Consider the following 27,381-nt stretch of genomic DNA (forward strand, 5'->3'; position numbering starts at 1 on the left):
TGAATTAAGTCTTGAAAGAAGAGAGGGATTTCATGAGGAGAAGGTGACAAAAGAGTATATTCCAGGTATGAGAAATGGGTAATGTGATGGCATAGAGATAGAGTGTCATGTGTTAGGAATAGAGAGGACAATTTGGCTGGATCATAGAGTACAAGAGGAAGAAAGGATGCAAAGAAGAAAAGAAGGAAGGTTGCATTTATTAAGGGTCTACTATGTACTAGACACTATATCATGTTCTTTAGAAGTATCTCATTTGATCTTTATAACAACTCTGGGAGGTAGGTCCTATTATCATCCTCCTTTTGCAGTTGAAGCAAACCAGGGTTAAATTACTTGCTCAGGATCACACAGATAGTAATTGTCCAAGGTCATATTTAAACTCAGGTCTTCATGATTTCAGGCCTAACACTCCATTTACTGGTGCACCTAGTTTCAAGAGGAGGAGAAGTAAAATATAATGAGGATGGAAGAATAGTGGGTAGTATAGTAGCCAGGTAGTGATATAGTAGCCAGGTAGCGAAGAACTTCAATGACCAGAGTGGTTTATATTTTATCCCAGAAGCAAAATGGAGTCGCTGGAGTTTATTGGGTAGGGTATGTGGTCAGAGCTGCAGTTAAGGAAAATTACTTTGGCAGCAGTAATGGATCAGAGTGTGGAGACACTGCCAGGCAGTGATAGTAATTAAGAGACCATTGTGATAATCTAGGCTGGAGGTGATGAAGACCTGAACTAAGGCAGTGTTAGTGAGCAAAGAGAGAAAGGGTCATATGTTAGAGATATTGTACAGATAGGGATGGCAAAACCTGGCAACTGATTGTACATATAAGGGAGAATGAGGGCTCCAGGATAAGACCAAAATTAAAAATCTGAGAAGCTAGAAGAATGATAACTTCCACTGAAATTAAGAATTCTGAAGGAGGGAAAAATAATAATTACTTTTTCCTGGCAGACCAAGACTATTAGCACTCAGCAATGCATACTATTGCCAGGATAATGATCATGAATTACACAGTTCTGTGAATTTAGAAGTGTTAGGACATGTGATAAAAATGTCAAGAATACCACATCAGAGGAGAGTAAATTATAATATTATGCTACAAAAGTGATCTGCTAAGGTATAGCATGTAAACCATGCAAATGATATGCATGGATGGATATGTCACTTTCCATCAAACCTTTTTGAGTCTCATTTTTCTCATCTGTAAATTGAAAAGGTTAGAGTAGCAACCTCTCAAGTACCTTCCAGCTCTAAAGCAGTGTATGAGTACTCTCCCCAGTGAAGTCAAAGATCCCTGAGGCATTCAAGGATTAGACAGTATAACATAACATTCCTTAAGTCTTGTCTTTGAAGAAAGTAAACTAATTTTTAAGATTCTCAACTACCTACTGAGATATGTTGGGTCTGCAGTTTGACTTAGTAGACAGTTTAATGATTTGCTCCAGTTGAATCTGTCACCAGCTGGCCAACTGGTGATAAGCCTCTCAAAAATTAACAAGGCTGTTCCTTGGTTTTTGAAAGAGTGATATACGATTGGTCGCTGATGGCTTTTCATCTTCTTCCAACCTCTCAAGAGTGTGGGCTCTGTTGGCCTATCCTTTAGGGTCCTAGAATCACCTTGATGCAATGATGAGATGTTAGTCAAACAATAAGCATGTATTAAGTGCCTACTATACACCAGACATTGTGCTATGTGCTGTGGCTACAGAGAGAAAAAAGAGAGGATCCCCACCCTTAAGGAGCATGCTTCTGTCAGGGGAGGCAAAGTGTGGGCAAAGAAGTAGATAGAAAATATACAAAAAGTTAATACAAAGTAATATTGTGAGGGAACACAAGTAACTGGGGGATCAGGAAAGACTTCTTGGAGAAGGTGGTGCATTATCTGAGCTTAAAGGAAGTTCGGGGTTCTAAGAGGTAGAAATGAAGAGGGAGTTTGGTGGGAATCTGTCTTTCCATTACAGACATTGAAGGAAGCAAACATTTATTATTTCCCCAAATTTACTAATTTATTTGTTTTCAGTTTTCAACATTCACTTCCATGGATTTTAAATTTTCTTCCCCTCTGTCCCCCTCCCTCCACAAGACAGCATGAAATCTTGTATGGTCTCTATACATACCTTCCTTTTAAATACATTTACATACCAGTCATGTTGCATAGAAGAATTATAATGAATGGGAGAAACCATGAGAAAAACAAAACACAATGAAACACAAAAAAAATAGTCTGCTTCATTCTGCATTCTGACTCCATAGTTCTTTCTCTGGATGTGGATGGCATTTTGCATCATGAGTTCTTTGGAAATGGTTTAGGTCCTTGCACTGCTGAGAAGGGCTAAGTCTATCAAAATCAGTCCTTGCACCCTGTGGCTGTTACTGTGTGTAATGTTCTCCTGGCTCTGCTCACTTCACTCAGCATCAGTTCATACAAGTCTTTCCAGGTTTTCCCGAAGTCTATCTGCTCATCATTTCTTATAGCACAATAGTATTCCATTACATTCGTACACCACAACTTGTTCAGCGATTCCCCAATTGATGGGTATCCCCTTGATTTCCATTTCTTGGCCACCACAAAGAGTGCTGCTGTAAATATTTTTGTACATGTGGGTCCTGTTCCCATCTTTATGATCTCTTTGAGATACAGTCCTAGAAGTGATATTGCTGCGTCAAAGGGTATGCACATTTTTATAGCCCTTTGGACATAGTTCCAAATTGCTCTCCAGAATGGTTGGATCAGTTCACAGCTCCACCAATAATGAAGTAGTGTTCCTACTTTCCCACATCTTCTCCAACATTTATTATTTTCCTGTTTTGTCATATTAGTCAATCTGATAAGTGTGATGTGGTACCTCAGAGTTGTTTTGATTTGCATGTCTGTAATCAATAGCGATTTAGAGCATTTTTTCATATGACTATAGATACCTTAAATTTCTTCCTCTGAAAACTGCTTGTTCATATCCTTTGACCATTTATCAATTGGGGAATAACTTGTATTCTTGTAAATTTGACTCAGTTCTCTATATATTTTAGAAATGAAGCCTTTATCAGAGAGAATAGTTGTAAAAATTCTTTCCCAGTTTTCTGCTTCCCTCCTAATCTTGATTGCATTGTCTTTGCTTGTGCAAAGACTTTTCAATTTAATGTAATCAAAATTATCCATTTTGCATTTCATAGTGTTCTCTATCTCTTGTTTGGTCACAAATTCCTCCATTCTCCATAAATCTGACAAATACACTATTCCTTGCTCCCCTAATTTGTTTATAGTTTCAGTCTTTATACCTAGATCATGTATCCATTTGGACTTTATTCTTGTGTGCAGGGTCAGGCATTGTCCTATGCCCAGTTTCTGCCACACTTTTATCCAATTTTCCCAGCAATTTTTGTCAGACAGTGAGTTCTTATCCCAGAAGGTGGGGTCCTTGGGTTTATCAAACAATAGACTGCTATATTCATTGACTACTTTGTCTTGAGTAGCTAACCTATTTCACTGATCTACCACTCTATTTCTTAGCCAGTACCAAGTGGTTTTGATGATAACTGAAGCAAACATTTATTAAGAACCTACTATGTGCCAGGCACTATGCTAAGCACTTTACAAATATTATCTTATTTGATCCTCATAACCCTGTGAGGTAGGTGCTATTATTATCTTCATTTTACAAATGAAGAAACTGAGGCAGACAGCAATTAATTGACTTGTCCAGGATCATGAACCAGAAAATGCCTGAGACTGGATCTGAGCCCAGATACCCTATCCACTCTGCCACCTAGACACAATTGGAGGAGGCTGGTTACTACCTGTGCTAAGGCACAGAGATGGGAGATAGAGGAGCAGCAGGGAGGCCAGCTTAGCTAGACCTTAGGACAGAGTTTTAGTGGAGAATCTTTATATAAAGATATGACATGCTGAAACATTAAGTATATTCTTGTATCTCTTTTGAAATCCAATTTGAATAATATTGTAGCTATACCAAGTAAGCATCACAGAAATCAGCACTTTCAGTTGCTTATTTGAAATTTGAAACCAGAGTAAATTTGTTGTTTTATCAGTCAAGAAGGTAGTTTATACATAGCTTAGATTTTTATCAAATAGATTCTGTTCTAGGGGAAAGGAAGAGAGAGGAAATGAATATTTATATAGTACCTACTATGGGCCAAGCATTGTGCTAAGCATTTTACAAATATTATCTCATTAGATCCTCACAACAATCCTGTGCAATAAGTGCAGCTATTATCCCCATTTTATAGATGAGGAAACTGAAATAAGCACAGGTGAAATGACTTGCCCAGGGTCATGCAGCTCATAAGTGACTGAGGTAGGATTTAAATGTGGTTTTTCCTGATTACTACTGCCTCAGCTGAAGAAAAATCCTTGACAAAGAACAGCTTTTCCTAATTTGTTGTCCTGCTGAACTATGCTGTATGTAGAATTTTTTAAACTGTCCAGTAATTAGTATGGTTTCCAGTCAGTTATATCCTAGTAGACAGTGAAAGATTTTATGTTAATAAGAAAAACCTTAATTTATTTTTACATATTCTATTTTGGAAAATATCCTTTTTCTATACTTTTTGGTATCCTTAAGCAGAAGAAAGTGATAGCAGGAAGACAATTCAATCAATCAGTATTTGATAAGCACCTAGTATGCTCTAGATGCTGTATAAGTGTATAAGTATAAGTATAAAAAAAGGCAAAAGACTATCTTTGCCCAGGAGGAGTTCAAAGTCTAATGGATCAATCTAATTCCATGTTTTAATTTTAGATATCTTGAAATTGCCTTGTAATTCTATAATACATGACAGTGTTTGTCAAAAGCTTCCTACATATCTTTGTAGCTTTGAAGATGATTTTATTTCTACTCCCTATAACTGCACAGGTTCTTCAAGAGTAGAAGAAAGATGTGGCAGAGAAAGAGGCGATTGTACAAGGAGTATTGTTTCATTGGTCCCTTCTCGTTTTGAAAGCTTTAAGACATGCTTGTAAACATTTATGAGTCTGGGAAATACGTCACAAGCCTGGCATAGAGACATGCCAGAGTAGGGATTGGGAGCTTCAATTAGCCAGACACCTGTTGGAACTCTCACTGGCCAAAGAAGAAGAGGCATTAATCACTTTTAATTTTTTCTTTTTCTTTTATTATGAATTTGGCCAACATCAACAAACACCAATATTAGAAGAACAGGGGGAAAAAAGGGTTGTGTATTATATGATGAATCTCCATTATGTGCTTATTCTTTTCCAAGTACAATTTACGCATTAAATTGAATACAGTGATTCTAACACTGCTCTGCTTGTCAGGGTCCTCCTCTAGTCCTCATTCTGCTCTTGTCTCTCTATCTTTCTATCTCTGTCTGTCTCTCTTTTTAAATTATGAACTTCATAATGTCAACAAATAGGATCATTTCTATACAAAAAGAACAAAAAAATGGATCATAGATTTTAGAGCTAGGAGGCACCTTGAAGAATTGTATATGAAACCACAAATCTCTCATTTAAAAAATACATAATAAATTTAACACAGTAATTCCAATATTGTTCTTATTGTTGGTGTCTCTTTCTGAACTTCTCTTTTCTTCTATGTATTTTAGAAATGTTTCATTGATGCCCATTTCTTTCTTTTTTTCTTTTCTTTAATTTTGCTATGACTATCTGACTTTCTCTGGACCCACCTCCTCATGCCCTTACTTGGGACAAATAAGTACAGTCAAGATAAAGAGATCCACATACGGACTATGACAGCAAATTTATATCTCATTCTGTACCTGTAGTATATCACCTTCTGTCAGGAAGTGAGAAATATAATTCACTGATCTTCTGGAATTATAGTTGTTCATTGAATTGATAAACAAGACTTCTTACATCTTTCAAAGTTGTTTCCTTTACAGTAGTCATTTTAGTAATTGTAGAAAATGTTTTCCTACTTATGCTTCAATTAACTGTGTATCACTGTGCATCAGTTCATACAAGTCTTTTCAGGTTTCTCTGAATTAATCTATTTTTTTTCTTGTAGTGCAATAACATTGTATTACATACATAGTCCAAAGATTGCTCAGCTACTCCCCACTTTATGGACACCCTCTTTGCTTATAGTTCTTTGCTTCAATAAACAGAAGTTCTACTAGATTGAGGCAGGTAAGTGGTACAGTTGGTAAGAGTCTTGGTTAATTACTACCCAGTCACACATACACACTTGTAACAAATTACTTAAACTCTTGGTGCCTCAATTTTCTCATTTGAAAATAGGATTATAATATTCTCCCTCCTTGTGTCTACCTCCTGACTTCTGAGGCTTCCTTAAAAATCTCATCTTCTACAGAAAGCCTTTCCTGATCTCTCTTGATTCTAGTGTATTCTCTCTATTTTTTATTTCAAAATTTGCTTACATATAACTTGTTTGTATATAGTTTTGCTTATGACTATTTCCTCCCTAGATGTTCCCTTTCTCTTAAACCTAAGCCCTTCTTCCTTTTCTCTGTTCCTTTCCTTTTTGAGTTTAATGCACTTTTATTTTTAATATATAATTTATTTATTTTTCAGTTCTCAACATTCACTTCCACAAGAATTTGAATTCAAAATTTTCTCCCCATCTCTCCCCAGTCCCCACTCCAGGACAGTATGCATCCCATCCACCCCTTTTTCCAGTCTGTCCTCCCTTCTATTACCCCACCCCTTCCATCCTTTTCCCTTCTATTTTCCTGTAGGCCAAAATAAATTTCTATATCCCATTGCCTGTATATCTTATTTTCCAGTTGCATGCTAAAACAATTTTAAACATTCATTATGAAAAATTTGAGTTCCATATCCTTTCCTCCCTCCCCACCCACCCTCGGGAAAAGAAATAATTTAATATAGGTCATATATGTATGACAATGCAAAACACTTCCATAATAGTTATGTTGTAAAGGACTAACCACATTTCCCTCTGTCCTATCCTGCCCTTCATTTATTCCATTCTCTCCCTTGACCTGTCCTTCCATAATAATGTTTACTTCTGATTATCCCTTTCCCCAATTTGCTGCCCCTTCCCTGTCCTATCTTCCCTCTCCTATCCCCGTTCCCTTTTCCTTCCTGCAGGGTAAAATAGATTTCCATGTCCAATTGAGTGTGTGTTATTCCCTCTTTAAGCCAAATCTCATGAGAGTAAGGCTCAATTATTTCCTTTCATCTCCCTACTCTTCCCCTCCATTGTAAAAGTTCTTTCTTGCCTCTTTTATGTGAGAGAGTTTAATGCATTTATATAATTAATTATGTGTATATATGTTCAACCCTCCTTTGTGAACTCCAGGTAAGAGTGAAGTTCGTGAGATGTCTACTATCTCCAACTCTCATCCCTATGTGTATACTCTTCTTATTCACCTCAATTACATAAAATTGTATAATTCTTCCTCATTTTCCCCCTAGTGTATTCCTTTTTTCTGCCAGTGCATTTCCTTCATCAATTAATCCACAAATATTTGTTAAGTTCCTACTATGTGCCAGATGCTGAACCAGGCACTGGAATATAAGCACAAGGAATGAAACAATCTTTGTTGTCAAAGAATTTACATTTAATGGAGTGAAGAAGTACATATAAAATATGTACACTATAAATATAAACTTCAATATAAATATATGTAATATAGTTAAAAAACCGCATAGTTTGAGAGGGTCAGGAAAGACTTTATGAAGAAGATGGTGCTTGAGTACCCTGTGATGTGGAGGTAAGGCAGGAGTACATTCCAGGCATAGAATTAGCCTGGGCAAAGGTACAGAGAGACTCAGTCCTTTTGTTTGTATGTTTCTTAACTCTTTGTGTGACCTTAGACAGTGAGATTCTGAAGTGAAAAGTAAATATTTTTCTTACTATTAGAATACATGCACTTCATTATTATGAATTGTATTTTATTGGTTCAAATGTAAGTTCTTTTCTAGGTTTTTCTTGACATCTTTACATTTCAAAGTTTTTACTCAGCTCTGGACTTTTCATCAGGAATGCTTGGAAGTATTTTCTTAAGAGTGTATTTTTTTCCCTCTAGGATTATGCTAAAATTTTCAGGTTAAATAATTCCTCATTGTAAGCTTTTACTTTTGCTTTTTTAAATGTCTTATTATAAGATTTATTCTCCTTTATAGTTGCTGCCGCACAATATTGTGCGATCAAGTTGAGGGCTCCTTTGAAATTGCATTTATTCTTTCTGGCTGCTTTTTTTTTCTTTTTCTTTGAACTAGAAAATTTGTCTTTCCTGCATGTTTTTAAATTGTGTTTTCTTTCAGGAGGTGATCAGCAAATTCTTTTAATTTTAATTTTGCCTTCTGGTTTAATTAGATCTAGGTGTGGTTTTTTGGGGATGATTTCTTGAAATATGGTATCCAGATTTTTTTATTTGTTCATGTTTTTCATAGAATTTAATGATTTTCAGATTCTCTCTCCTCAAACTGTTTTCCAAGTCAGTTGATTTTTATAGTAGATATTTTAATTTTTTCCATCTTTAATCTTTTATTTTGCTTTAATGTTTTTGGTTTCTTATTGTGATTGAATTTTTATTGTTCTGTTTTTCAAGCTGGGCATTGCTCAGATAAGGGTTTTTACTTCCATTATGTGATAAATGATTAATTGGACTCTTATTTTATTCTAATCAGTATTACTAAGTTTGATGTGGTTCCATAGAAGTAATGATTCTAAGTTCTGTACATTAGGGCCCAGATTGCAAGTTCACTTGTTTAATCATAGTAAGCTAACTAGAGGATCTCCACTCTTGTTTTTCTTTGCTATGATGCCTAAGTCCAGTGTGGCAGAGGTAACCCAATGACATGGAAAGTCTCCCAGATATTTTTTGTTGCCCTTCCATCCCTCATCTTCCCTCTATTGCCCAACATGGGGAGATGACTAAGCATTTGGCCAATAAGTGACCCTATTTTCCATCCTGTGGCTGCCTATTTACCACCTTATTGGTCCATATAGATGTTTTGACATCTGTTAATCAGCCCAGCCTGTGGATCTGCTCATTGGCTTGTTAGGACCTTCTGAAAGTTTAAGAAAAGTCTGTCAAGGTCTGCTCATCATCTCACTTGTCAACCAATGGGATTCTGTATTTTTTGTAGACATTCTGGGGGATCAAGGCCAAGAACTTGCAACCTAAACACTGTATATTCTAATGTGCCCCTTCTGTATCATCTGGGTATCAAGCATTATAAAACTAAGGCCCTGGAGGAAGGGGGCATCTCAGATGATCAGGAAGATCTGAGGTCCCATTCTTTGAAGGAGTCTAGTCCTTTTAATAAATGGTTAATGGCTTGGAGCTCTGCCTCAGTTAGACAGTTAGACAGTTTTGGACCCTACAATTTTAAGTAATTTATTCTCCTATTTTTTCTTCTTCTGGCATTCTCATTTCAGTCTTAATGTCATTCCAAAAAAATCTCTTACTTAATTTCTTCTAGCCATTCTTATAGTCCTCATGGCCAATGAAAAGGCTAATGGGGGAGATACCCAGTGTAAATAAGGAAGTAAGAAAGCACCTAGCTGTCCTTGATGAATTCAAGTCACATGGACCAACTAAACTACATTCTTGGATGCTGAAAGAATAGAAAGATAAGATTACTAACACACTGTCAGTGATATTTGAAAGAACATGGAGATTGGGAAAGGCATTGCACAACTAACAAAAGACAAATTGCTAATTAATTTTCAAAAGGGGACGGAAGGTAAACTGTAAGTCAAAGAGTATAATTGCAATTTCAATAAAATTCTATTTTGTATTATCAGAGAAATGTTTAGTGAATATCTAGAAAAAGAAGCAAGCATCATATAGAGGTAGCCAAGCTTCAAGTAAGAACAGGCCAGGTCAAATTCATTTTATTTATTTTTCTGGAAAGACAAGTGCTTTTGCAGTCAGAGGACTGGGTTTCAAATCATAGGTTGGTTAATTAACTATGTGACACTGGATAAGTCACTTAACCTCTCTGGGCTCCAGTTTCTTCATCTATGAAATGAGAGAGCTGAACCAAATTATTTCCAAAGTCCTTTTTAATGCTAAGTAATTGTACTTAAAATGAATAAATGCTCTGTCTATCTATCCATCTGTCCATCTATCCATCTATCTATCTATCTATCTGTCTATCTATCTATCTATCTATCTATCTATCTATCTATCTATCTATCTATCTATCTATCTATCTATGATCCTCAGAACTGAGAATGTTTAGCCTTTAGAAGTGAAGTCAAAGGATCATTGATGTAGAGCTAGAAGGCACTTTTGAGTCTATCTGGCCCAATGCATTCATTTTCTATATGAGGACACTGAGTTGGGTTTAGTGACTTTTTCCAGGGGTCATATGGCTATGTGAGGGAGGATTTGAGCTCAGGTCTCCCTGCCTCTAAGCCCAAGTGTTCTATTCACTGTACCACCAAGCTGCTGTAATAGCTGTCTTTACACAACTGAAGGGTGGTCATGTGGAAGAGGGATCAAACTTGTTTTATCTCAACTTCAGAGGGCAGACCCAGAAATAAAGAGCAGAAGTTGAAAAGGCAAATTTAAGCTGGATGTCAGGAGAAATTTTTTATCAACCAGAGGGTGTCCAAAAATGGATCGTAGTCACTGCCTGCCTTGTTGGAAGTCTTCAAGTAGACACTGGATGGTCATTGGTTTAGCATATTACAGTGGACTGAATTAGATTGCTTCAAAGGTCCCTTCTGACTCTGAAATTCAGCCATCCCTCTGAAAATTTTAAAGACAAACAAATAATATTTTTGGTACCTACAGAGGCAAACAAAGACTTTATAAAATATTTTGGTACTAAGTATTTTGTATTTTTAAAAGTGAGATAATATATGCAAAGTGCTTTGTAACTAGAAGGCACTATATACTTGTATTACTAATTAGAATAAATGTATATTATAGTGTTATGAAAAGTTTCTGATTTAATAATAATTAAATGATAGTCCTTTAAAGTAAAGCTTATTAGTGAAAATATTTTGATAAGGAATAAGAACTTGGAAAATATTTTAAAGATGGCCTAATTATTTTACAACCTACTTATTTTACAGAGGAGGAAACTGAGGTCCAAATCATCACCTGGCATAAAAGCCAGGACAAAACACCACTCTTTCCTTACCATCCAGTATGGTTCTACTACTCCATGCTGGACTACACTACTCCAATAAGGTATGAAATTTTTACAACTTCTTTTTAAAATTTATCATAAGCATAACTTGTCAGATAATATTAAAGAGCCACTAGAAAGTGAAACTATCAGGAAACCTAAATGTGAGTAAAACCTAGTAAATTTAGTTATCTAATTAATTTCACAAGAGTAGAAGGGTCATTAAGATAATCTTCCTCTTAACTCCTCCCCATCCCCCAAACTTCCACCAGGATGAGTTTCTTTTTTAAAGCTCTTCTCTAACATAAGAACAAAGGGTCACTTAAAAAGGAAATTAAGAACAAGTAAACTGAAATAGTTTTACGCACAGCATGCGGTCAGTTTGAGGAATTTACTGCAGAGGGTCAAATAGTCAAGTCAAATACTGTAGTTGGATTTCAAGAAGGGCCTGTTAGCAGTAACTAGTCTTTAGTTGGCCAGGATAGGACAACTAATCACCCTCGAGGTCAGGCAAGATCTCCCATAGTCCTCAATGATTAGAAAGAATAGATTGCAATCTCCTAGGATGGAGGAGGAAGGTCGACTTGAGAATTGCCAAGGGCACATTATCTGCTTAAGCTGAAACATCTGATCTGGTGTAATGTCAAAAATAAATCTGCATTGAAAGTTTCTCAGAGGCCTTTACAACATGCTAGCTTTAGGGGAAAATCAGTGAAATAACACACATACATGCATAGACACATATATACATACGTATTTACACATGTCTACCACATATACATAGCATGGCCAATGAGGCTAATGGCAGGGAGTGCTTTATCTGTCACGTACAATATTTTCTCTAGTCACAAATATACTTTGCTGCCTGGCTTACTTTTTCCTGGATTTAGTAAATTTTTATTGCTTTACCTTCTTTAGAGTGCCAAAAAAATACCATAATGATCCAGTGGTAGGAATGAAAATTACTTACTTTGGAAACTATTACTTTTAAATCATTTGAATATTTGGAGATGAATGGTCAGGCAAGCAGATTCAAGAATCTGCCCTTCTCCATTTTTTACATTGCTGAAGACTAGAAGCTATCCGAAGGATCCTTCTATTCCTAGGGTGTTTCCTATTCAACATCATTCTTCATAGGATGAGACTCACTTAAAATAAATCGGTGCTTACCCAAAGCTTTTAGGATCTTTCTTACCTTTCTACTTGCCCTAAACCAAGTCTACCTGAATGGGTAGATACCATGACTGTGTAATTATGGGCAAAGATAAAAGTAAGAAAAAAAGCTTTAGGACAGTTTCCAACTATCTCTTGACTACAAAGGCATAGAAATAAGAAAAGAGTTCCTACAGTTTAGCAACACACCCAGTTTCCTGCAATGTTCTGGATGGTAAAACTACATCTTGTTTCTTGCTTTCCCTGAAATCTTAGAAGGTTGTTTATGGTTAAAGACTGCATGAGTGGAATATATACAAAGTCAATGCATTTTGTGAGTTAAACCTTTATGAAAGGGACATTAGTGACACAATCAAATTACAGTTTAGCCAATTTAAAGCAGTTGAGGAAGTAGGAATAAAGTGAAACAGTGTGAAACTTGAAGGTTTAGAAAGGTTTTACATCAATGCATTGTGTTTTAAATGAAGATCCATATACATATGTGTATGTATATATATTTGAATGTGCAAAGTTATAATCCTTCAAAAACTTTAAAAGGGTCTGCTTTTTTAAAATAGATTTACAGTTCTCCTGGTTATTGTGAAAGATAAAACATTGGACTTTAGGTCTTACTGAATTATATCAGCTTGCCTAGATCCCAGCTCATCTTATTCAAGTCTAGGCACTTTTTTAGAACTGGCCTCAGAGCTTTCATATTTCATTGTTTTTCTAAACCTTCCTTGCTCACCACATCCCATCTCAAGTTATTGAGTCCCCTGACCTTCTGGGTCCCTGAACAACTTTACTCCTTGGGTTCAGAGAAATTCTATACCTTGTCTCTACTTACCTGTCCCCCCTCTGGGTCTCCAGTTCTAACACCTACTTCTTTCTTTCCCTGTCTAATCTTGCCACTTTATCCTATAGATTATAATGATACATTTTCTAAGGTTTATTGACAAGGGGAAGAAAGAATCCAGGCATTCAAAAAGAATATAAGTGAGACTCCCCTGCTTTGGGAGTCTCAGATTCCGAGGATGCAGAACACTGGATGGGTGTGTGTGTGTGTGTGTGTGTGTGTGTGTGTGTGTGTGTGTGTGTGTGTGTGTGTGTGTGTGTGTGTGTGTGTGTGTCTGAAGGGGCCTCTGATTGGTTAGCAGAGATTTCTGGGAGAAAAAAAGAAAAAGAAGATGGAGGAGAGAGAAAGTGTGAACTTTTGGATGGGGAGTGACAGATCTCCCCGGAACCCCAGAATATGTGAGGAAAGCTGGTTGATGAAAGGTCTTTTGATTCCCAACACTTACTGAGAGCAGACTTCTCTAGTGAGGTTATTCTCATCATGACTGAACTAAGATTTCATATTACTCTCAAGTTGAAGAGCCCACTCATATATTCTGTCATCTAATTTCATCTGTTTAGCTTTCATTCTCAGAACACACGGCCCTGATTCTGGAATTCTCCCATTTGGACACCTATATGGAGCCTAGCTGTTGGTTTTACAATTCTAGACTCACTATCAGCTAATCAAAAATTCCCAGATGCTATCAGGCAATCAGGAATGCTTCTGTTGACTTGTCAGAGGTGCAGATGCTTTACTCATGGGCTTACATAATCATTTAATTTCTAACTTTTCTGGTAAAATACAAGCAAGCAATGAAAAATTAGGTGAATATAATAATATTCCTACCATCCCTCAAAATCAAAATAATTCAATCCAACACACAGATCAGTAGCAAAATTGACATGACTCAATGCCTTTTTTACAGGCTCCTATTACTATTTTTTTCTGCACATAAAGATAATAATGGTAACATATTTACATAACACTTCAAAGTGGCATATGTTTAATCTTTCATAGATTAAAATTTACAAGTAGAAAATGATCCAGTACTAACTTTGAGTACAAATGAAGTTTTCCATAAATGCAATACATGGATTTGGGAGGTAATTTTTAAAATGAAGAGGATGAGAGCTTAATCATTTTGTCCTGAGAAATACTATAAATTATGTGAATGATGACCTGTCTTTACTGCCTTGAATACAATGAAACAATATCAATTTAGGAGATAAGGCAGTTTTGGTAAGAAGTGGTAGTGAAAATGGTCATGTTTATCCTTTCTAATATTCTTTCACCTTTTTTCTTGAGCTAGGCATGATTTGTTTCACTTTCCATTTGAATAGTTTAAAGAAGCTACTTTGACTCCAGTAGACAAGGATGGAAATCTACATATGGACCTTTTTGTTTGTCTGCTTGCTTAAAGTTCTCCAGCTTTGACTATGGAAATAATTTATGGGATATGTCCCCATTTTCTCTTTCTTATTTTTGTTGAATACTTTAACTAAGAGGGTTCAAATATTTTATACATACATGATGTGACTGAAATAAATGAAAGTCCTCTCTTTTCTAGTGTTACCCAGGTTCTGAAAATGAAGTAAATTATTATCCAGGATCAAAGGATAATCCAGTTAAGTAGGATAGAGAATTGTACCAAATTGTCACCAAATCTAAATGCTTCATTCCTTTTTCTAGAATATATTGCTTTTAACTGTGAGTCATTTAAAAAAGGCTAGTAACAATTTGATTGATCATTATTGACGTATTGAAAAAATTTGAACCCAGACTAATGCACAGTTGCAAAATCAATCATGTAGAATGTTAAACTAGAAGTTCGAGTCTAACTCACTGCATTTATAAATGAATAAACTAATATGTAGAGAGGTTAAATTACTTGTCCAAAAAATTACCTAAGTACTATGTAACTAGGCTGAGATTGGAACTTTTGTCTTTTGATATCAAATGCCCTGTTCTTACTACACTACTCTACACTACAGTACCTTATACTGTATTAAGTTATACTATACCACACCACTCCATTCCATGTCATGCCACACCATACCACATTACACTGATGACTCCTTTGAAGCAGATACTAAAAAGAGACATACTTGGAATCAGAAGACTTGGATCCAAACTATGGTTCCAGAACCCATAACTGAAACTAAAAATATTTTTACCTAGGGTAAGAACAGTTGGAAATGGGGATGGGAACTGACATAGTCAGCAAGTGGTAGGACTGAATTTGAATAGAAGTCCTCTGGTGACAAACCCAGTGTTCTTTTTATTCCATCACATTGCCTTCTTTTACAGATGCAAGGTTGAGGTTCAGAGAAGGAAATTGACTTGCTTGTGAGCCAGGATGATATCTGTCTTTAGGAATTTGAAAGGTTATTGTGCACAAGAATGATTATATTACGATTGGCACCAGAGGGCAGAACAAGGAACAAATGGAAGTTGCAGGAATATAAATTTATAAGAAAAAAAATTTCCTTATGATTTGAACTATCCCAAGGTGGAATGAAATGCCTTGAGAGATTGTGGATTCCCTCACACTGAAGGTCTTTAAATTAAGGAGGGATGACCACTTGTTGGGTGTATTGTAGAAGGAATACTTGTTCCAGTGTAGGGTAGACTAGAGGTTCCTCCCTACCTCCACTCCAGGAAGAGGTATCATGGGAGACCTTTAAAAGAAAACCAAGACCTGTATTGTCATAAAGGGGTAAGAAAAGCAAGTTTAGCAGGAAGAAGCCCAGGACGAAATGGCAAAGGTGTATGTAAGTGAGGGATAAGTAGCAAGAACAATTAGACAAGTTAGTGCAGTTGCCCTAGGACACAGAGAAGTCTAGCCTTTGCTCTTAAAGTACTGAGGAGGAAAGAGGCTGTCAAGAGGTATGCCAAAATGATGGAAACTTTTGGGGAGGTAGACTGGGAACTGATTGCTCAGTGGGCCACTGAAGACCCTCAAGACAATAAGGCCCTCACTGTGAGGATAGTTACTTCAGTGAAGAAGCCCCTTCCCCAATATCAACACCCTGGAACAGAGAACTTCTATCCCTAGTCTAATTATAGCTTTGTTACTACCTAGGCAAGTCATTTCACCAGTTCTAAGCCTCAGTTTACCCATCTATAAAATAAAGATAATTGTACTCGTACTCCCTACCTCACAGGGGTGTTAGAAGAAAAAAGCACTCTGTAAATCCAGTAGAATATAAGCTTTTTGAAGGGAACGTGCTGTTTGGTTTTTGTCTTTGTATTTCTGGGGACCAGTGGGTCATATTTTACATAGTAGATATTGACTGTAGGTTTGTTGAATTGAGGTGATTCAAATTGTAAAGTGCTACATAAATTCAACTCAATTCAATTTAAAATATTTATTTTGCCTACAATGTGGCAGATATTACGCTAGATGCTATGGATGCAAAGATAAAAATGACATTCCTTCTCTCAAGCAACTTCCATTCTACTGAAGAAAAACTACCCCTTCACATATAAGCAGAGATGTACTAGAGCCAGCTTGTATATGAATCCATTGTTAAATTTTCAAGGTGAGCATTTATACCTCAGACATCAGTAAATGCTACAAAATCACCTCTTAATTTATTGTTTTGTTGGTTGTCTAGATTTAAGAAAGGGAAGGAAAAAATGTTAATGATACAGATTTAAGTTAAAAGTATGTCATGTATACATTTCATGTACCTCCCCCCCAGAAAGCCAGTTGTTAAACATTTCCTAGTATACCCTAGGCAATGTCAATAAAATGATGTGTAAAATAAGTACAAAATGATTTTTGGTGGTGGTGGGGAGAATCAGGAAGGTGGTATTTGAAATGAGTGTTGAGGAGTCTTTTTGAGGAGCTAGGGATTGATTCTAAGAGGAGAAGGCAACAGTCAGTTTACGCTCAGCAGCAGGAAATGAAATGTCATAGACAGGGACTAGTAAGTAGGTCAGCTTGAGTGTGATTTAGAATACATGAGGGAGAGTAATAGGAAATTAGTCTAGAAATATAGGTTGGAGCCAGATTGTGAAGGGCTTTAAATGTCAAACATTGGAGTTCCTGTTTTATTAAGCAGTGGAATGACATGGTCAGACCTCTGCTTTAAGAATATCAATATGGTGGCTCGCCCTGTGGAGGATAGTGTGGAGAGGAAAGACACAGTGTCAGAGACACTTATTAAGAAGTTATTGCAGTAGACTATATGAATCTGATCAGGGCCTAGAGTGATGGTTGTTTGGAAAGAAGGGAAAGGATATGAGTGACCTTAAGGATTTAGAATTGATAAGACTTGCTAACTGGTCAGATGGGGTGAGGGCGGTGAGGAAGAATGAAAAAAAGTAAAGGGTGACTCTGAGGTTGTAAACCTGGTGGATTGGTAGAAGGGTGGCATCCTCAACAGAAACAGAGAAGTTAGAAGGAGGGTTGGGTTTAAGGGGAAAGATAGTAAGTACTGTCTTTGAAAATGTTGAGTATGAGATGCCCATGGCACTCTGGTGGAAATATGAAACATACTTTGTGGTGTGGGTTTGTAGGATAGGTAAGAGATGAAGGGTGGATAGGTAGATTTGGGAGTCATATGCACAGAGATGAAAATGTAACCTATGGAAACTTACGGATCACCAAGAAAAAAAGTAGAGGGAGAAAAGGGCTCAGATGTAGCCCATATCTAAGATAATTTTTAGACCTTTATTAGTATATTTCCTTCCTTTGTATATTTTGCTTGATCCCTCAAAATTGTCCTGTCTCTAATATAGACCTCTCCTCTGTGTTCTTGGGCTAATCCAACTGCTTTTCCTATCTTGATAACCAGAGTAAGAAAAGTCTTTAGTTGCACAATTCATACTGAGTAGTACACATATAAAAAAGGGAATTCCTGAATAGATTCATATTCAGTAAGTTTGTGAATTCAGTATCTGAGAGGTTTTTCGTGCTAAATCATGAGGCATTCCCTGTGAAACCTTTGAGATCACAGATCCAAATGATCTGTGATAGTGATAGTGATATGATAGTGTCTGACCCTGCCTTCCAACAAGAAAAAAGGGGCAAACTCCCCTATTACCTTCTGCTGTCCTCTTTTCCAACACGTTGCAAAGCCCAGAGCAAACTCTGTCACCTCTGCTGGCTTAACTGGTCAAAAATATGGCTACAAGGAAAATCCCACATATATGCCCTTTGGAAAACAGTTACAATTTTTTTACCCACGTCAGAGGAGAGGCTAAATTAAATAGCACCTGTGAAATGCCTTCGACTTTTTAGTGAGAGGACAAATTACACAGGGATAACTAAAACTGCAAGTATATAATGGACATTATTCAGACATTATTCAGCCAGGAGTGAATACTTTTTTCTGCTTCAGTGGCATGAACTTTTAGTAAAAACTAGTTAACTACTACTCAATGAGCAGGGCTAAAATTTAAGGGACTTTCAACCTCTCTCAGGACTTGTTTCAAAATCTTAAAGAAACGAATCTGGTAAGCCAGCACAATATAATTTAGGTCTTCTTTTTCTTATTCTTTTTTCATTTCATTTTTATTTTTATATTCATTTATTTTTTTAATGATAGAGCTATGAGCAATTCCAACTTTGGCCCAGAAGAGGCAGGTTCAGAAAATGGCCAAGTAGTTCTTGGCTATGTTCCACTTTAATTAACAAAAAAGAAAGAATTTTCCTATCTTTTCAGGGCACTCCTCCCTCATCACAGCGCCCCCACCCTCTTCTTAGTTGGACTGATTTTAAAGATGGCACTTGAAGAGGGAATGTCAATGGCTTCTAGGTGTAAGTACAGTGGTTTTGACTGTGGGTAGGAGGGGCTCCCTCGGTATCATTTATTTCTGTCAAGAGTTCTGGAATGAATTTTGTCTGTCAGCTTCTGTGTGTACTAATGTTTTATTGAGCTTTATGACTAATCAGGGTGTGGTGAATGAAACACATTTGGAAATTGGCACAAATCATCCATGGGTCTTGGAATCATCTTCATTCGTTGGAATTGCCAAGAACTCAGGGAAATGAGGCTCATGTGACATTGAAATCAGGTGCAGCAAAATGAAAGAGAACCAAAAAGAAGTTACCTAAAGAAAAAAGTTGAAAAATGCCTATTTCTTCTTAGTGACAGTATATAACATAGTCATCCCAGTACAACATTTTTTCCTTATTGGAATAAATCCTGATATTTGTCTTGAAGGCTTGATATCGCATAGTAGAAAAAAGATCACCTTAAACTAGGCACCTCCCACAAGACATAGGACTCATTCTGTCAAAGAAACAGTATTTGGTGCCAGGCCCTGTAAGAGGTCTTCTGACTTGATCCTCAGCAGAAGTACATATACCATAGAATAGATAAACACCCATTCACTCACATTTTTTTGTGTGTTGTTACAAAACCAGTCTTTCTAAATTGACTTTCCTGAAAGGATGATGTCATTCTTTGGCATATTAATATTGGTTTCAAGTTGTTTTTGAGGGGCATTTTCATTAAGTTGGTTCCTATGTTACAATTGAATAGTAATGACCAGTCATTTCAAGAAACCAATTAGTAATCAATTGATAGTGATATGCTCATCTTCTATACTAGGAAGAAGAAATGAAGGGAGAAAGGAAGAAAAAAAACAAAAGAAGAAAATAAGTATTTATTAAACACCTATTTTATGCCAGGCATTGTGCCAAGCACTTTGCATTTCTGTTACATCTCATTTGAGCCTCACAATAATCCTGTGAGGTAGGTCTTATTATCACCCCCATTTTGTAGATACTGTTTATTATCTCCATTTTACAGGATCTATCGAGGCAGAATGTGATAAAGTGACTTACTTAGGGTCACAGACCTAGTAAGTGTCGGAGACCAGATTTGAATTGAGGTCTTCTTGACTCTAGGCCCAGAGTGCTATCCACCACATGTCCTAGCTACATTGGTGGAGAGTCAGGAAAGTCCTAAGTTCAAATCTTCCTTCTTACCCCTACCAGCTATAACCAGGGCCCAGTCACTCACCTTTTCTCAGGTTCCTTGTTTGTAAAATGTAAACAAAGGGCTATAAACATCAATGACTATTTTCATTATTTTTCCCATTAACCTGGTTGGTTATTTCTTTATCTTTTTCCTAGTCTTCTTCTTTTATACTTTCCCCTATTCTCTACTTGAAATGTATTCTTTATTCCCAGTCTTCCTCCTTCTCACCTGTCTTTTATCTCTGCCTTCCCTTCCTCTGTGCTTCTATCCTGAGTTCTAGGCACAGAGATTGTACTATGCCTTAGTACAATCTCTTTTCAAGTCCTAGTAATGCTAGACAGATTCCAGCCTGGGAAAGAAAAAGGAAGGAAGAAAGGAAGGAAGGAGAGAAGTGGGAAAATGAAAAAATAGGACAAAAATGAGAAGTGGGGGAAAATAAGAAAGAAAAGGCAGATGGTAAGCAGGAAGAGATATAGGAAGAAGAAATGAGGGAGAGAAAAATGTGAAAAAAAGAGAAATGAGTAAAGGAGGCAATGGAGAGTATGGGGGGAAAGCAGAAAGGGTGCATTCACTCTCTAAGCAAAATTTGTAACTGACTTTTTAAAAAAAATGTTTTTTTCCCCAATTACATGTAAAAACAATTTTTTAACATTTGTTTATTTTTGTTGTGAATTCCAAATTCCATCCCTCCCCCTTCTTTTCCCTCTCCCCTCACCCCAAGACAGTAAGCAATCTGATATAGGTCATACATGTGCAATTGTGTAAGATATTTCCGCATTTGTTATGTAATTGATTTTTTAACTTGGTGCTGGGTTCAGTCTGTCTCTAATACTTATTAACTCTGGCACAAGTCACTTAACCTCCCCATGGTAAAAGGGAGATAATAATACCTACCTAACAAAGCTGTTTTAGGGAATGATAATAATAATAATAATAAACTCACACACACATACACAGATATATGTACATATGTATTTAGAGAGAGAGAGAGCTTTAAGATTTTCAAAGCCCTTTATATATGTTATTAAATGGAATGAGTTATATATGGCACTTCTCAAACCTTAAAGTGCTCATTTTTAATAAAGTGAATTATGATAAGTGAACATTTTCAAGTATTAACCATTATTCCTCAAACAAGACTTTCCATCTCCTGACTCTGGGCATTTTCACTGTCTGTCTTCCATGCCTACAACTTTCTTCCTTTTCATCACCACATCCTGATTTCCCTTTCTTCCTTTGAGCCTCTGCTAAAATCCCACCTTCAACAGGATGTTTTTTCTGATCCCTCTTCATTCTCATGACTTTTCTCTCTTATGTTTGATTTTTTCTTGTATATAACTTGTTTGTACAGAGCTGCTCATATATTGTAGAATAGGGACTTGCCTTTCTTTGTATCCCTAGCACTTCTCAAGGTCTCTGGACCAAAGTAGGCACTTAATAAATGTTTACTGACCTACTAACAGCATGTTATAGCTCACACTATAGTGTTAAGTAGAGATTCCTGGAATTAGCTTAATACTTATTTAATTATAATTTAATTTAATTAATTTAATCTGAACCAGATTAAAATGTAATTGGGAAATATTTAACAAAACAAATAAAAATACAATAAAATAACTGATAATAAAATAAGTATTAATATATGGTTTTCTAGATCAATATGTGAGTCACAAGGATATGTGTAATTTACTGTTGCCCATTTCTGTTTGAGTATGACACCACTACTCTGCCCCACAGTACATCTTTAAAAAGGGCTTTGGGTACAAAGAAAGGAAATGCTGAAGGCTTATGCAGTCTGTTATACTGATAAGGAAGCAGTCAGCCTCCCCTATAAAATCATCAACATTACCAAAAGAGCCAGAAGTCAAAACTTGCTAAGAGATGCTCTGTAAAGGAGAAGATGAAGCATTTTCCTCCAGCCTAATCCTACTTATTCCCATGTACTGCTATCCACATGGTGACTCAGATACTTATGAGAGAATTGTGGTGAATCTTGCAAACCTAGATACTCTACAGAGCCAGAATACAACACCCTCTTCTTTCTTTTGGATGGGTATAGTCACCCCTGAACCACACAACTGCTTCCTTGTTCAGACCGGCCACTAACAGCCTCCAGCAACGCAACATAATCATTTGGGGCAGGAAAGCAGGATGGACATAATGAAAGCCAGTAGTGTGCATTGTTATTTGTAAGGCAAATGTGAACAGGACCTAAAAAGTCTTAAAGGAAGTCAGAGAAAGGAAGTTTGCAGGCAGGGGGCTTAAGATATTTTTGGCACAGATTTTCTCAGTACCTGCAAGATGTATTTGTGTCTGTTGGTAATGTTTACTACAACAATGAGAAGAATAGTAGCTAAATTGGGATTGTGATGAATTTTTCAGCTGTTTAGAGCTTGTACAGAGAAATACCACTGGGAGCTTTTTGTTGTGGTTTTTGTGTTCCCTTTCAGAACACTTGCTGATTTTAGGATAAGGAGGTGATAAACAGCTCCAGGAGATGGAGTCAGCTGGGTCTTCCTTGATGAGTCCAAGCCAGATAATGAGCTTTGAAATATTTGAGTGATCAGCCCACTAAGAAGATGACTGTTTGAAGCACTCAGTCCCTTGCCAGCTATTCCTCCTCCCCAACTTTTTCCTCCTTTCTGCCTATTTGGCAAGTTTTTCCATACATTTGTCCTACAATATTCTGTGAGGAGTGGATTTTGGTTGTGTTTTAAGATATATATAAGACATGGATCTCACATTCCTTACAATACCCAAGATAATCTTCAGTACAAAGTATTTTTCCTAAACAGACCTAAACAGGGTGTGCCCTTGTAATGGAATCTGACATATGCCCACCACCCTCCTAGTTCTTCCTGTCTTTATGAAGTTTTTTACCCCAAGAAAGTAGATGACTTCTGGAGTTGATAAAGGCCCTCAAGAATGCATTACATAATAGTTCAGGTTAGAAGGATCAAAAAGAAACAGAGGAGAGAGAGAGACAGAGAGAGAGAGAGAGAGAGAGAGAGAGAGAGAGAGAGAGAGAGAGAGAGAGAGAGAATATTTAATGTAGGACAAGCCGAAAGGTAATTTAGATGGGATGATCTCTCTGTAAAACTGCACTTGTGCAAAAAGAGAATTCCAGAATCTCAGAGGCAGATTGACTTCAGAGATCATACAGTCCAATAGGCATCCCTTCCTTCTACAGGATTTGGGATAAATGGTCATCTAGCCTCCACTTGAAGACTTTTATTGACATGAATCTCTCTATTTCCCTATAGCTTTAATTTTTAGGTGGTTTTTCCTTCTATCAAACTGAAATCTGCCATTTTTCAAAGCCAATCATTAAATCAACAAGTATTTATTAAATATCTGCTATGTTTTCTTTGCTGTTTAAAGCACTGGGGATACAAATACAAAAGTGAAATGGCCCCTTCTCTCAAAGAACATGCATTCCATCAGGGGGATGCAACGTAAATTTGTATAGAATAGATGGGGATAAGGAGTAGACGTGATTTCATTGCTATAAGGAACTCCCAGATGAGGTAACTGCATAAACAATGTGAGTCAACACCTTCCCTTCATCTTGGCCTCAGAAGTTTGTTCACAACATTGGTAGCTTAAATGTCTTACCCAGGGTCATATAGTCAGTTTATGTCAGAGGTGACATTTGAACCTAGTCCTTCCTGGCTCCTAGTTCTGATTTCTCCTCAGTACAAGGTATTGCTTCTTATGCCATACATACTTCTCCCCTGCTCCCCCCAAAACAATGAAACAAACCCACAGTGATGAGGCAACAGGGAGACCCACAAACCCAAAGGAATCAAGAAATGTCTCTTGAAAGAGATAGCACTTGAGATGAGCCTTGAAGGGCATTAGAAGTCCCAAGAAGCAAAGATGAGGAGGAAGAACATCCCAGGAATGGAGGAAATCCAATGCAAAGTCATGGAAAAATAGAATATGGGTTCTTTCTCCCATTGCTTCTAGTTATGAACTCTGAGGTCAAAAAGAATAAATCTAATCAAGTCCTCAATAGGCATTCATTAAGTACTTAGCATGTGCCAAGCTCTGGGGATATAAAGAAAGGCAAAAAACAATGGGAGGAGCCCCCCTTGGAAGACAGCTGCCATATTCCCTCCTTCACCTTCTCATTTCTAGATTAAACTTTATGATTTCTTTCAACCTATCCTTGCATGGTTTAGTCCCTGGTTTCCTCTGATATCCTGATTATTGTCCTCCAAACACTGAACAGCTTAGCAGGAACCTATTCCTTATAAAAAATGATGTAGGGATGCTGAGAAGCGGAACAGGAATTTGGAGTAAATGCGGAATAGTCCTTCATAAAATGCACTGCCCGTTATCAAACGCATTACTCCAAATACGTCCTGACCAGGACTCAGTGTAATGGACGTGGTGATAACCTCCTTTGTTCTTAACATTACACTAATATTGGTGCAGCCCAAAGTTAGCTTTTTGTTCTGCTGTGTTATACTATTGACTCATGTTGAGGTGGTAGCCCACTAAAATCCTCAAGTCTTTTTCATGTCTGTCCAGCCCTATAATTAATGTACAGAATGGTAAGAAGTTCTAATTTTGGGAAGCCCCTTGTAATTGTGGTACTTTTTAATGACTCACAATCTGCTTCTTTTTGAAAAGCACTATGGCATAGTATGGCCTTGGTATCAGGAAGATGTTAATTCTAAGTCCTAGAACCTCTGAAGCTTACTCCCTGCTGTATGATCATGGATAAGTCATGTAACCTCTAAGTACATCAGGTAACTCTCCAAGAGGGATAGGGGAACAAGCATTAATGGAGTACCTACTATGTGCCAGGTACAGTGCTAAGAGATTTACAGATACTATATCATTTGCTCCTCATAACAACCCTGGGAGATAAGTACCATTATTATCCCCATCACATAGGTGAGGAAACTGAGGCAGAATATGATGAAGTGACTATGTGAGGTCACATAGGTAGTGTCTAAGGCTATATTTGATTTCAGGTCTTCCTGACTCCAGGTCCAGAGCTCTATCCACTGTGCCACCTAGCTGCCCAAGACTATAAATCTACCAGTCTTCATTGGTACAGGGATTTTCAGCATCTGGGGTTCCTTGTAGTAATGAAGGACAAAAAACAAAAAAACAAAAAGAAAAAAAGAAAAAAGGAAATTCATTTCCAGAGTATACTTTTCTATTCCTATAGTGCTAAAGACAACTGTTTTAGTATTTCCAACTCCTGAAACAATAGAGCTAACAGAGGAAAGACTCTTGTGCACAGATAATCCAAGCAAAATTAAGTTATTTCTCTACTTTATGACCTAATATAAATGCTCATCAAGAAATTAAATCAGGAGAAAAGTGCTCCAGGAATTTATGTGTGTAGGAATATTATCTTTTAAATTTATTTTTCATTCGGAACTTACCAAAATAAGCATTTCTATAACATACTAGAACAGAATAAAAAAGATGCTACACATGAAGCTGCAAATCTGTTATGTACAACTTGCTACTCCTTCTAAATATTTAATAACTTATTTTGATAGCTACTTTGGAATATCAAAATAAAACAATACAAAAATTAGAGTAAAATGGATGCTACTTGTTTCCATTAAAATTCTTTTCCTAAAGTGAAAGCTGACTCACTCCCTTGCTCAATAAATTCCAGTGACTTCCAATTAATTTTAGGATGAAATATAAAGTATTCTCTTTGGCATTTTCAGGTCTCACGATCTGACCTTTTTCCGGCTATTCACTTCTCTCACCCTTCACTCCTCTCCATGCACTCTACTATCCATCAACACTAGCCTATTTTCTATTCCTTCTGTGATACTCCAGCCCCCATTTCCATGCCTTTGCACCAGCTGTCTTTTGTATCTTCAACACTCTTCATCCTCATCTTTACCCCTTGATGTCTCTGCTTTTTTCAAGACTCAATTCATCCCGTTAGTCACTTGAGCTTTCTCCTTTAAGGCTATCATCCTTCTGCTTAGTATGTATCTTGTACATAACTTCTTTCATGCTGTTTCCACCATTAGTTTGGAAGCCCGTTGCAGGCAGGGATGGTTTTTGTGGTTTTACCTTTCTTTGTATCTCCCAGCACTTATAATACTGGCACATACTTAAGTGCTTAAATAAATGCTTGGTAATTGATGTCTTCCTTTCACTGGACCATGTTCTAGGACCTGTACCCACAAATTGTTTACTCCAATTCCTGTTTCACTTCTCAAAACAAAAACAAGGCATGGCAATTTTTGTTACTCATCATTTATATTAAGGTGCTCAGAAGCCAAATCTTAGCCTGTTAAAATTTCGCTCTCTAGAAATGTTCTTAGGTTCATTTTTAGGCCGTCCTCTAACTAGGACACAGAAGGGCTATCTCAAGGGAGAGAAAAGAAGCTCATCTAGAAGTCAGAAAAAGCTCTCTACATATGGTTCAGTTGGCAGTTCCTAATATAGACTCTTCTCAATTATCCACAGTGATGGGGAACAAAAATAGCCTGGATAATTATGAACTCAACACAGTCCTAAAACCTTGAGTGAAGAGTTTCAATCTCCTTACTCATACCTCTAAAAAATAAGCAAACAAATCAGAATCACCTTTCTATCTACCCAAGCATTGGTGAAGTTGCTGAGGTGCATTGAAATAGCCAAAGGGCTGGAAGATGGGCAGGTAAAAACAAGGAGAAGCATAAACGACCTAGATAATCTATGCTGCAGAGGCTGAGCCTAAGGAATTAACTGTAGAGATGTTCAGCAACACCTTGGTGAACAACCTGCTGGCTTGATAATGAGTACCGTGTGGTATTGAAGTAAGCCAAAGGAAAACTAGTCCATGGAGAAAAGCTAGAGTAGTCTACAGGAAACCAACGCTGGAATTAACCGCCAAGTTTGCTGCTTAGGCATTTGAAAGGAGGAGGGAAGTTTTTCTTATGAAAATAGCTGCTGGAACAGATCTATTTACTCTTTAATTTCTTTGGAAAGAGGGAAGGGACTCTAAAGAGTTTAGCACTGACACTGGATGCAATTGAGAGAAAACGCGTGTGAAAATATCATGATAAAAGGCTTTTATTTAAAGTGTGGTTGAGAGGCCGCTGACTCATTGGATGATTGAAGTTTTTGTGGCTTAGGACATAATTTGAGCCAAGAATCCTGGAATCAGTTAGGCTATTTCTTTCCTGGAAAAAAGAAATAGAAAGGGTCAGAGTAAAATCTATTCTATGATGGATATTTTGTACAAATCTGATCCCATTCACCCCCTAAATTTTCAAATGGAGGATAGGCTTTTGTAACCTTGGAGTTTTATGTTTTGATACCCATATGGTGGTAGAGAGAGAGTAGAAATGGGTATGCACCCTTTCTTCCTGGCCAGATGAAGGAAGAGTGGTGGATGTGGTCAGTACC

General features: G+C 37.0%; 1 long non-coding RNA gene across 2 annotated transcripts; it reads left to right on the top strand.

The window, feature by feature from the left end:
* The first annotated feature begins 5,873 nt into the window (after nt 1-5,873).
* LOC140501643 (uncharacterized) lies at nt 5,874-20,182 on the top strand. 2 transcript variants are annotated; one of them, XR_011966282.1, is made up of 5 exons: nt 5,874-6,126; nt 11,018-11,135; nt 16,455-16,605; nt 18,736-18,830; nt 19,627-20,182. It is a non-coding gene; the product is annotated as an uncharacterized lncRNA (long non-coding RNA). The 2 variants fall into 2 exon arrangements; XR_011966283.1 differs by lacking the exon at nt 16,455-16,605 and having other exon boundaries at nt 5,915-6,126.
* The last annotated feature ends 7,199 nt before the right edge of the window (nt 20,183-27,381 follow it).

Source organism: Notamacropus eugenii, chromosome 4, assembly GCF_028372415.1.
Source record: "Notamacropus eugenii isolate mMacEug1 chromosome 4, mMacEug1.pri_v2, whole genome shotgun sequence".
Classification (NCBI taxonomy): Eukaryota; Metazoa; Chordata; class Mammalia; order Diprotodontia; family Macropodidae; genus Notamacropus; species Notamacropus eugenii.